General features: G+C 43.9%; 1 protein-coding gene and 2 long non-coding RNA genes across 6 annotated transcripts in view; 2 read left to right on the top strand and 1 right to left on the bottom strand.

The window, feature by feature from the left end:
* SLC29A4 (solute carrier family 29 member 4) overlaps positions 1-12,305 on the top strand; it is an 831,354-nt gene that overhangs the window by 166,403 nt on the left and 652,646 nt on the right. The window lies entirely within an intron of this gene.
* LOC143786326 (uncharacterized) overlaps positions 1-12,305 on the bottom strand; it is a 339,456-nt gene that overhangs the window by 37,563 nt on the left and 289,588 nt on the right. The gene's annotated exons all lie outside the window — the stretch shown is intronic.
* On the top strand, positions 10,179-10,846 carry LOC143786328 (uncharacterized). Its single transcript, XR_013218265.1, has 3 exons — positions 10,179-10,440; positions 10,517-10,597; positions 10,688-10,846. It is a non-coding gene; the product is annotated as an uncharacterized LOC143786328 (long non-coding RNA).

Here is a 12,305-nt window from a genome sequence, read left to right as displayed (position 1 = left end):
GTTGAGCAACCCTGGATGGTCCAGATGGATGGAGTAGTGGATGGTTGGTGGATGGCCACCGTGTCCCAACAAGGCTGCAACGTCAGCGAGGAGGTGGAGGAGTCATGTTTTGGGCCAGAATCATGGGAAACAGCTGGTAGGGCCCTTTAAGTTTCCTGAAGGTGTGAATGACCTCTGCAAAGTATATAGAGTTTCTGACTGACAATTTTCTTCTATGGTCTAAAAAGCAGAAACGTGCCTTCAGGAGCAAAATCATCTTCATGCTGACAATGCCCCATCTCATGCTGCAAAGAAAACCTCTGAGTCATTGGCTGCTATGGGCATAAAAGGAGATAAACTCATGGTGTGGCCACCATCTTCCCCTGACCTCAACCCTATAGAGAACCTTTAGAGGATCATCAAACAAAAGATCTATGAGGGTGGGAGGCAGTTCACATCCAAACAGCAGCTCTGGGAGGCTATTCCAACTTCATGCAAAGAAATACATGCAGAAACTCTCCAAAAACTCACAAGTTCAATGGATGCAAGAATTGTGAAGGTGACATCAAAGAAGGGTCCTATGTTAACATGTAACTTGGCCTGTTGGGATGTTTTGGCGTTAAATAGCTTTTTTGTTCAGTGAATGTGACCTCCTAATGCTGCAAATTCCACAAATGAGCATTTTCAGTTCTTTAAAACATATCAAATGTTTAGAAATTCTACTGTGCATAATAATTTGGAACAGTGCATTTTGAGTTTTTATTCATTTTGGAGATTATACTGTTATCATTGGGAGGTTTCTTCAATAAAATTCGATGTATAATCTAACGGGTGATGACTTTTATTAGACTAACTGTCATTTGCGCTGACCATTTAGGAAAATCTGATAAAAATGTAATTTGCATAATAATTTGGAACATAGTGTAGTGTTGTTGGCATTAAACCTCTCCTCTTTCACCTACTGCGCAAGTACAAATGATTGTTTTCGGCAATCGGCTGCCATTACTAGGATTTGGATATGCGCTTGCATTCAGCTTTGATTACTCCAGTATTAGGGGAGATAGACCTTCTTTTCCTTGCCAATTGCGCAAGCGCAGCTGAGGTTTCCGGACGCCATCACCATGCATAGACACACTAGCCCATTTGTGAGTAATTTTGTCTGACTAGACATGTATATAAAAGACATTGATTGGGACAAATAGTCCACCTTCATTTTCCCCTGAGGAAGCCACGCTCTATGGCTGTTTTCAAATGTCAGTGGCTCCGGTACGTGTAGTGACAGTTTTCTCACGTACCGGAGACTGACACACATAGACCCATTCAAATGAATGGGTCTATGCACATGCCTGCGTGTTTTCACGGATCGTGTGTCCGTGTGCAAAACACGGAGACCTGTCCGTTTTTCTCTGGCAGCACGGTCCGCAAAGTGTCCCGCACACGTGCGCACGGAGAACAGTGTGCACTCTCCTCCGTGTGCACATACCGCCGCAGGAGAAACAGTGCTACAGTTAAGCGCTGTCCCCTGCGTGTGGTGCTGAAGGCGGCATTCATCTCTTGTCCCCTGCTGTGCTCGGGGGAGAGAAGAGATGAAAAATCAATTTTTTTTTTTTGTTAAAAATAAAGTTTGGGGGTCACCTCCCGCATCTCACCCCCCGTGCCCCCGCTCGCTTGCAGAGAAATACTCACCCAGCTCCCGCGATGCCTCCTCTCAGCGCCGGCAGCTTGTCCTTTGTGAGCGGTCACGTGGTACCGCTCATTACAGTGATGAATATGCGGCTCCACCCCTATGGGAGGTGGAGCCGCATATTCATCACTGTAATGAGATGAAAAATTGATTTTTCATCTCTTCTCTCCCGCGAGCGCAGCAGGGGACAAGAGATGAATGCCGCCTTCAGCACCACACGCAGGGGACAGCGCTTACTGTAGCGCTGTCTCTCCTGCACGGTCCGTGTGGTCCTCGGGCGGCACACGGCTGTCGCACGTGTGCCACACTGATGTGCCACGTGAGCACACGGACACGGATAACTCCTGTACCGGAATTATCTGGACGTGTGAGACTGGCCTTAGGTGGCGATGCGCGTGTGGTCCTCCTCCTATTCTTTATACTACCATGCTAGCATTGGATCTTACTTTTGTAATGTTCCTTTCTTAACACCATCCATCACATGGACCAGTTTATAGATCCTTCTTTATTTGTTATTTGGCTCAGAGTGCCTTGCTCCTTGATTTGCCTAAGGGGGATCTTTTATCTGTAGCAAAACCGCTATTAGAGCATTGTGATTACTGAACTATTGAATTTATTCTCATACTGTTGCTCTAACCGTGGAATGTTAGTTCATTCTTTTGAGGCTCCATGATTCTATCTTCATCGGTTAAGGTGATGTATAGGACATAGGACAAACATGTTTCAATTATTTATTGTTTATACATCTTTTGTCTGTGGTGTCAGTATTTTTAATCTGGCTTTTGTCAACAGTATTTTATTTGGTTCAAATTTCTAAAAATCTAATCTATCCAGATCAGTTCCGAATGTGAATTACACAAACCGGAGGAAGTTACTGATTATATATATATATATATATATATATATATATATATATATATAACCCCTAAAGGTGTATGATATATATATATATATATATATAACCCCTAAAGGTGTATAATATATATATATATATATATATATATATATATATATATATATATATATATATAATGTGTATATACAGTATGTATTCACTTTTTTGCTAGCATACTGGAGGAGGTCAGTTCCAGGTCCTTACATGGACTTCAGGTGGTGTTTCTTATGGCTAATTTTGTGGCATTTTTAATTGATGATTTGTTTTTGTTAATGTCTTTTTGTATCAATAAAAATTGTTGTTTATTACTTTTGAAATATTTTGCAGTATTATTTTTTTTTTATTGTGGGGTTGATCATGACCTAATATTCACACTACTATTTCTAGGTTTCATGGAGAGCCCCTCTTATGTCCCTAAATAGTGGGAACCCTCCACAAGTGACCCCATTTTGGAAACTAGACCCCCAAGGAACTTATCTAGATGTGTTGTGAGCATTTTGAACCTCCAAGTGTTTCACTAAAGTTTATAATGCCCGGGCGTGAAAATAAAAAATCATATTTTCTCCACAAACATGATCTTTTAGTCCCCAATTTTCTATTTTCCCAAGGGTAACTGGAGAAATTGGACCCCAAAAGTTGTTGTCCAATTTGTCCTGAATACGCTGATAACCCATATGTGGAGGGAAACCACTGTTTGGGTGCATGGCAGAGCTCGGAAGGGAAGGAGCTCCGTTTGCCTTTTTCAAACCAAAATTGGCTGGAATTGAGATCAGACGCCATGTCGTTTGGAGAGCCCCTGATGTGCCTAAACAGTATAAACCCCCCACAAGTGACACCATTTTGGAAAATAGACCCGCTAAGGAACTTATCTAGATGTATGTTGAGAATTTTAAACCCCCAAGTGTTTCACTAAAGTTTATAATGGCTGGCGGTGAAAAAACAAACTTTTTTTTTTCCACAAAAATTTTTTTTTTGCCCCCATTTTTTTCCCCCAAGGGTAACAGGAGAAATTGGACCCCAAAAGTTGTTGTCCAATTTGTCCAGAGTATGCTGGTACCCCATATGTGGGAGAAAACTACCGTTTTGGCACATGTCGGGGCTTGGAAGGGAAGTAGTGACGTAATGCAGACTTTGATGGGCGTTATGTTCCATTTCCAGAGCCTCTGATGTGCCTAAACAGTAGAAACCCCCCACAAGTGACCCCATTTTGGAAACTAGAACCCCTAGGAACTTATCTACATGTGCCTAAAGAGTGGCAAAGCCAACAAGTGCCCCTTTTTTGGATACTAGACCCCCAAGGAACTTATCTAGATGTGCCTAAATAGTGGCAATGCCCCCTTTTTGTTTCCTGTTATGTAAATTTAATTAAATTAGTAGTGTATGAAGGTGTGGTACGGTTTGAAGCATTCTTTCATACACAGGCCAGGTTTGTCAGGGCAGGTGTTGCATTGATAAATAGTGTCCTTGCTTATTCCCCTTTTGTAACACACTCGGCACCTTTTTTGCAACTTACATTTTTTTCCAGTTTGAAGGACCTCCCTCTGGAATTTCTGACCTGGTACCATACAACCACCTTTAGTTCCGCAAGTACTGGGGCCCGCTCCTTCCTAAGTCCCAAATATCAGTGCCTTAATCACTACCTCCTGGAACTGAAGGTACGACGTATCGGTGTGGCCTGCACATCGTGACAGCAGGAAAGCATTGCCATCTGTATGATGTGCATTCTCAGCTTTTTGTACCACACCTTAGCCTCAAAGCACTGTAAGGTTGGAGGAGTTGATCATAGAGATCAACGTCCACCATGTTTTTGTTGTACCCCAGTACACAGTCCAATTTGCTGACCCGTGTAGAGATACCTTATACAGTGTCAAGGGCGCTGCCATCACCGTGTATGTTGATCAAGAAAAAAACATCCCTCTTGTCCTTGTACTTGACCACCAGCAGGTGGTCGCTGCATTGGGCTCTGCTGTCACCCCTTCTGAGCATCTGCCAAAGTAGCGTTTTCGGGAGGCCTCTCTGATCTTTACGGACAGTACCACAGGCTGCGATACCTCACGCAGAGAGGGATTTGAAGAGTGGGATGCTGGCATAAAAGTTATCCATGTAGAGGTGATAACCTATATCCAGCAGTGGGTACACTAAATCCCACACAATTTTCCCACTCACTCCCAGGACAGGGGGGCATTCAGGAGGTTCAATCTGGGTGTCCTTCCCTTCGTAAACTCTAAACCTGTGGGTGTAACCTGAGGTACTCTCACACAGCTTATAGAGTTTAATTCCATACCTGGCCCTCTTGCTGGGCACGCACTGAAGGAATCTGAGCCTTCCCTTAAAATGAACTAAGGACTCATCCACGCAGATGTCCCTTTGGGACACATACATTTCAGCAAACTTTTTGTTGAAGTTTTCGATGACCAGCCGAACTTTGAACAGACTGTCAAAGTTGGCATAATCTCATCGGGGACACTGTACATTATCGGTATAATGCAGGAATTTGTGGATGGCCTCAAAACGTGTTCTGGCTTCTTCAGGATCCCCATGTGAAGGACCAGGCCCCAAAACTGCATCATTTCAACTGCTTCTGAGACCATTTAGAAAATGATAAACCAGGGTTTTGTGCCAAAAATTGATGAGCATATAAATTAGTTTGGCCCACCATAAGGTTAACCAAATCCTCAGAGAAAAAGACTTTGAAAAAGTCTAGTTCTGTGTGGCTGGTGGTGCCAAACTTTGATTCCTGATTCTGCCATAAAATCAGGAATCAATGGCTCATAATTTTCGAGGAGCAAGGTCCATACGGGGTCCGTAATGGGGTACGCTGCTTCATCTTCTGTCCTGGGACGGGTGTGTGGCGGTTCAGCAGGACCTGAGGAGGAGGAAGAGGATGACAAATCTGAGAAATAGAGAAATCTGGGATCCTCTCCCTCGCTATCAGTGTCGGAGGCAAGGAAAGCATATACCTCCTCCACTTGAATAGCAGAACAGCCAAAACAACCAGGAATATGCCAGAAAAGTATCAAGCAGGAGGTAGATTATAAAATGCCTTTATTAAATAATAGCGGCAAATAATTAAAATACAATAATCTGTGCGCGTATCAGGACGAAAAAATCACATATGAATATACTAGAAACTAGGTGATAACGGCAGACCCAATTATTTGCAAATTTATTCCTCAATACTGCAATCCAAAATATTGAACAAATTCATAGGGATAAAAAATCATGATAAACTATGCAGAAAAAAACAATCAACCAAACTTCCTTTGTTTTCCGAAACACGTGTCGGGGTGCGCGATCATGGGACGAGGCGACCCTTAAAAGTATATACTTGTATTTTTATAATTCCTCCCTGCACGCAGCACTTTATTTGTTGTTGGGTTATTTGGCTATGGCGACCATATGCTGGTCTATTAAATTTCTTGCCTTGCACTTTTTGGCACGTTTTTGTGATTTTTACCTTATACACTAAACCACATTGATTGGTTTTTATGAATAGTTTTCATGATTTTTTATCCCTATGAATTTGTTCAAATATTTTGGATTGCACTATTGAGGAATATATTTGCAATAATTGGGTCTGCCGTTATCATCTAGTTACTAGTATATTCAAATGTGATTTTTTCGTCCTGATACGCACACAGATTATTGTATTTTAATTATTTGCCACTATTATTTAATAAAGGCATTTTATAATCTACCTCCTGCTTGATACTTTTCTGACAGTCCATGTTCCTGGTTGTTTTGGCTTTTCTCCTAATTTAGTGGTATCCATTGTTTTTCACAGAGCACCGTGACTATTGATTTTATACATATGAACATTTTTTATATATTTTAATTGAATAGTGTCCTTGGTGTGTCTATGTGTTAACTCTACTGAATAGCGTTGTTGGGACAAACGGGACGGGCAGGACGACATATTTTTTTTATGAATATGGTTTATTTGTCTGCTATTTCAGCCTTCTTTTCTGCTTGCTTTCTACAACTGAACATGGACAAAACAGAATTCATCATCTTTCACCCATCTCACTCTACCCCTCCACCAGACCTATCCATCAATGTCAATGGCTGCTCACTTTCCCCAGTCCCACACGCCCGGTGCCTCGGGGTGATCCTCGACTCTGCCCTCTCTTTCAAGCCACATATCCAAGCCCTTGCCTCCTCCTGCCGCCTCAAACTCAAAAACATTTCCCGGATCCGCGCATTCCTTGACCGCGACACCGCAAAAACACTAGTGCATGCCCTTATAATCTCCCGCCTCGACTACTGCAACCTCCTACTCTCTGGACTCCCCTCTAGCACTCTGGCACCACTCCAATCCATCCTACACTCTGCTGCCCAACTGATCTACCTGTCTCCCTGCTATTCTCCAGCCTCTCCCCTATGCCAAGCCCTTCACTGGCTTCCTATCGCCCAGAGATTCCAGTTCAAAACTCTTACAATGACCTACAAAGCCATCCACAACCTATCTCCTCCATACATCTGTGACATGATCTCCCGGTACCTACCAACACGCAACCTCCAATCCTCTCAAGACCTCCTTCTTTACTCCCCTCTCATCTCTTCTTCCCACAACCACATCCAAGACTTCTCCCGTGCTTCCCCCATACTCTGGAACTCTCTACCCCAACACACCAGACTCTCGCCTACCATAGAAACCTTCAAAAAGAACCTGAAGACTCACCTCTTCCGACAAGCCTACAGCCTGCAGTGATCCTGAACCTACTGAACCGCCACACAACCAGCTCTACCCTCTCCTAGTGTATTATCACTCATCCCCTGCAGACTGTGAGCCCTCGCGGGCAGGGTCCTCCCTCCTTATGTACCCGTGTGCCTTGTTTTTTGCTCATGTTTAATGTATTTGTCTATATTTGCCCCGTATTTCACATGTAAAGTGCCATGGAATAAATGGCGCTATAAAAATGTATAATAATAATAATAATTTTTAACTGTGTGTGGGGCGAAGGGATAGTGCTTGGTGTAGACTTTTGTCTGAAAAGAATAAGCTTAAAGAAAAAAAGCACAACCAGGGAGAAACAAATGTCTGTCAAAAGAATAGTGTAAAACAGCAGGCACGAGCTCTGATGAGTGAACTGTGTCACTAATCAAGGCTCAGGGGCTGCTGGATATGCGCACGGGGGTAGCGCAAGAAAAATGGAAAACAGGCACGAGCTCTGATGAGTGAACTGCATCACTAATCAAAGCTCAGCGGCTGCTGGATGTGCGCAAGGGGGGTGAGAAAGCAAAATAGAAAACAGCAGGCACGAGCTCTGATGAGTGAACTGCATCACTAATCAAAGCTCGTCGACTGCTAGATGTGCGCATGGAGGTGGTGCAAAGGGGGTGAAAAAGAAAAGCGAGCACGAGTGTTGATCGGTAAACTGCGTCACCAATCAACGCTCGGCTGCTTCTAAATATGCACACGGGGGTGGCGCAAGGGGGGGTGAGAAAACAAAATGGAAAACAGCAGGCACGAGCTCTGATGAGTGAACTGCATCACTAATCAAAGCTCGGTGACTGCTGGATGTGTGCACGGAGGTGCCACAAAGGGGAGTCAAAAGGAAAAGCGAGCACGAGTCTTGATCGGTGAACTGCGTCACCAATCAACGCTCTCGTATATCGAAAGTTGCTTGATAAAGTGTAAAGTTTATTCACAAGTGAAAGTTCATGTTGAAGCGATAGGCAAAATAACGTTTCGGCCAACCCGTGGCCTTGTTCACAATATCGCTGTGATGGACCGAAAAAAACAAACAAAAAAGACATAATCAGACAAAATATAAATATACATATGTACAATTGCAAGGGCATCTATACATTTTTACGAGTACATGCCAAGAGAGGTTGCCAAGATGAGGTCCATTTGCCAAAATAAAGATACATGTTCAACTCGACCAATAGAGTGGGGGGAGGGTTTATAAACCGTAAGGACCTTAGACAAAGAGACGGGTTTAGCAGAAGCAAAGTGTATAACATACAGACGGATAAGAACATTGAACATACCCAGAGAGTAGATTTATTGTGTACAGGTAAATATGTTGTATGGCTAGGAAAATTTGATAAGGGACCCAGTCGGATACACCTGCAAAGAATAATACTGTATATGGTACGGTAAAGACAGAGCGGTATACCAGTGTGTGGCAATGGAACAATATGCAGCGGTACCTAGAGTGGCTATAATGTATATACCTGTTCTGTAGACACCGGAGTGAGGGAGCAAAAGACTACCCCTTCTATCCGATTTTGGAACATAAGGTCTTATAGACATGGTAAGTAACTACAGTTATTTAGTATAAACACCAAAGATGGCGTAACCTTAATACTCTACTTGCCAATGTACTGTAACCGTGGTCCCGGCTCGGGATAGAGCAATAGGGTTGCTGCGTATGGCCGTAGAGAAAGTAGCAAACAGAGTGTAAGATGCCAGGAATAAGGTGTCGCCAGATGTCCATGTGCAGGTTTAGAGAAAGAGTATAATACCTGTCTTGCCTATATAAAAGGTCAGGTTGCAGAGTCCCTGTGTAGTACTAGATATCCCAGGGAGACCATGGGAAAATAGCGCTGTGAAGAAGAAAGTAAAGTTGAGGATCAGTGTGGTTAGATCCATTACTTATCTGAGAGGGCGATGGTGTCTTACTTCGGTGCGGTTACAGATTCTGGAATGCAGAGCCAGCGTTGGTGGATGAGTGGGATATGCCGACACAGTCAGTGTCTATACATGTAGAGTAGCTGCGGAGACACCATCACATGTTTCTCAACGCCAACAGTGAATAGCCGTGCCTTTCCCCGGGAAGGAACAACCACGGGAAGGGCAGCATCCGATAAAGGAAAACATCCAATAAAGGAAAACCACCTATGCCAAGCATGGTATCCATCCACAGACAGCTGTTTCGGGGTTTTTGCCCCTCATCAGTGTGGAGTAGGAAACTGGCTATTAGGAGCAGTGCCTAGTAAAAAGGCTATGAAGGTACAGATGATTGACCTCGTGGAGACCAAAACATCCAACACCGCGGAGACACCATCACGTGTTTTCCTTTTTCCCATTTTCTTTTCATTTCCTCATTTTCCCATTTCTGTTCAATTTTGTAGTTTATTTCCCTCCTTTATTTATTTCCTTCCTTTATATTTACCTTTCATAGACTTGTACCCCGTATTGTTCTTATTATGATTAACTGTTTTTCTCCCTTCTCCTATACATACAGTTTGGACTCCTACCATTTATTTGTTTATTTATTTGTTTGTTTATCTGTTTATTTATATGTTATGGCTAGCAATATGAATTTTTCCCAGAGGGGTCATTATAACATTGTCTATAAACGACCTGGTTATTTTTTTTTTAAAAAGTATACATCCTTGACAAAATATGCTATTCTTCCCACTATGTTAACACTGAAATGCTAAGCCCCCTCCATATGTGACCTCATGCACATTCCGTGCTTCTACACCAACACCCGAGCACTTAAATTCTCTGCCATATGGCACTACGTAGGCGTCGGCACTTTCTCTATAACACTGAAGCCCCTAGCCTCGGTCACGAGTAACTGCACAGGCGCCGGCACACTCCGTGCCCTTACATAGCTTCTTCCGTACAGACTGCGCAAGCGCGGACAGCGATAGTCACTGCGCAGGTGCCGCCATCAGGGCACAGTGCGCAGGCGCCGCTCTTCACCTAGCCGTGGTGTATTTACTTTCAGTTTCTTACAAATGCGCTTTGCGCATGCGCCCGCGGGCACCGCATATCCGGTCAGATGACCGGCTTGAGCCGTATTTAAACATGGTGGTGGACATTATCAGTAGCCTTCCCACTGCCTAGACACTGACTGTGTCGGTATATCCCACTCATCCACCAACGCTGGCTCTGCATTCCAGGATCTGTAACCGCACGGAAGTAAGACACCATCGCACTCTCAGATAAGTAATGGCTCTAACCACACTGATCCTCAACTTTACTTTCTTCTTCACAGCGCTATTTTCCCATGGTCTCCCTGGGATATCTAGTACTACACAGGGACTCTGCAACCTGACCTTTTATATAGGCAAGACAGGTATTATACTCTTTCTCTAAACCTGCACATGGACATCTGGCGACACCTTATTCCTGGCATCTTACACTCTGTTTGCTACTTTCTCTACAGCCATACGCAGCAACCCTATTGCTCTATCCCGAGCCGGGACCATGTTTACAGTACATTGGCAAGTAGAGTATTAAGGTTACGTCATCTTTGGTGTTTATACTAAATAACTGTAGTTACCTACCATGTCTATGGTCAGAGCTGGCCTGGTGACGCTGGCATTGCTAGGCACCGGCCTAGGATCGGCTCCGATCCTAGGCAGGTCACCGGCAGGGCACAGCGTGGTCACACCGCGACTCTGCCCTCTGATTGGCTCTATCGATGTAATAGTCAGTCGCGCCCATCAGCGGCTCCAGGCCATGCCAGGCGTTGCTTAGGCACCAGCGTTGGATCGGTGGTCTTACAGCTCCGATCCTAGGCAGGTCACCGGTAGGGCACAGTTCGGTCACACCGCTGCTGTGTCCTCCTCTTGGCGCGATCAATGTGATCGTCGATCGTGCCAATCAGAGTCGTCATTTTTTGGTGATGCCTGATGTTGCCAGGCACCAGTCTAGGATCAGTGCTCCTGGAGCACCGATCCTAGTCTGGGACTTCACTGTTTCAGGCAATCTGATTGGCTGATACACTGAGAAATGCTGCTATTGGCTGTTCAGAATTGAACAGCCAATCACAGCGATCGTGGGTGCGGGTGGGCGGCGACACCCCTCAGGATGACGGCACATCTACCCACAGGTAAGATGGCGCCGGAATTTTAATGTGATCACCGTGACTTCGGTCGCAGTGTCGCATTAAAGAAATTACGTAATATTCTGTCCTTGGTCAAACAGGACAGCAAAATCAAAGCAATGTATAAACAGGGGACCAAGACAAGAAAATAGGTGATAATTAAAAATAATTTTATTATAATGAAATATAGTAAGCAATAATACACACACAAAAAATATGATAAAGAATAAAAAAAAAATATATAAATATACACAAAATGCGCACGTATGCTGGACCAAAAATTATACCAATCTTATAAATATATATAGGCAAAACATTAAACAACCCCAAAGGTAAAATAAATACAATATACTTCATAAAAATCATGTACTGTGTTAGAAGCAAAAGGTGGGGGAGGGGAAAGGGAAAAAAATGTGAATACAAAGGGAATAAATTCCAAATATAAGAGAATGAGGACTAAAATAGAAAAAAATATATATATAAATATCATTAGCCTCAGAAAAGTGCACAGTGCCAAATAGTCATTCAATTATGCAATATAAAGTGAGGGTCCACTGACCCCAGAGTGCATCATTCCACTCTCCAAAACATAAAGTGAACAAGTGCATGTAAACAAAGTAGCAGGATTGCTAACACAGTAGATAGATATATACCTTTTAGGGGTTAATAGGTCCAGTAGTACGTGCGCCCCGACGCGCGTTTCGGAACAAATCCTTCGTCAGGGGGTACGTACATTGTCCTAATTAGCCATATTTATACAGATGCTGATTAGCGCCAATGTACGGTGTCCGGGTGTATTCGGCGCATGCGCCGCCAGGAGGTCCCGGAAGTCCGTGACGTCTACGTCACGTGATCGGACGCACGGAATTATGGTCCGGCGTTGCCTAGATCACGCAGACGCGGTGAGTCAGGACCACAGGACACAAGCGGCGCACACGCACAGCCAAGGACCCGA

The sequence above is a fragment of the Ranitomeya variabilis genome, chromosome 7, assembly GCF_051348905.1.
Source record: "Ranitomeya variabilis isolate aRanVar5 chromosome 7, aRanVar5.hap1, whole genome shotgun sequence".
Taxonomy (NCBI): Eukaryota; Metazoa; Chordata; class Amphibia; order Anura; family Dendrobatidae; genus Ranitomeya; species Ranitomeya variabilis.
Note: the sequence above shows the minus strand (reverse complement) of the source record. Positions and strands in the feature narration are given on the sequence as shown.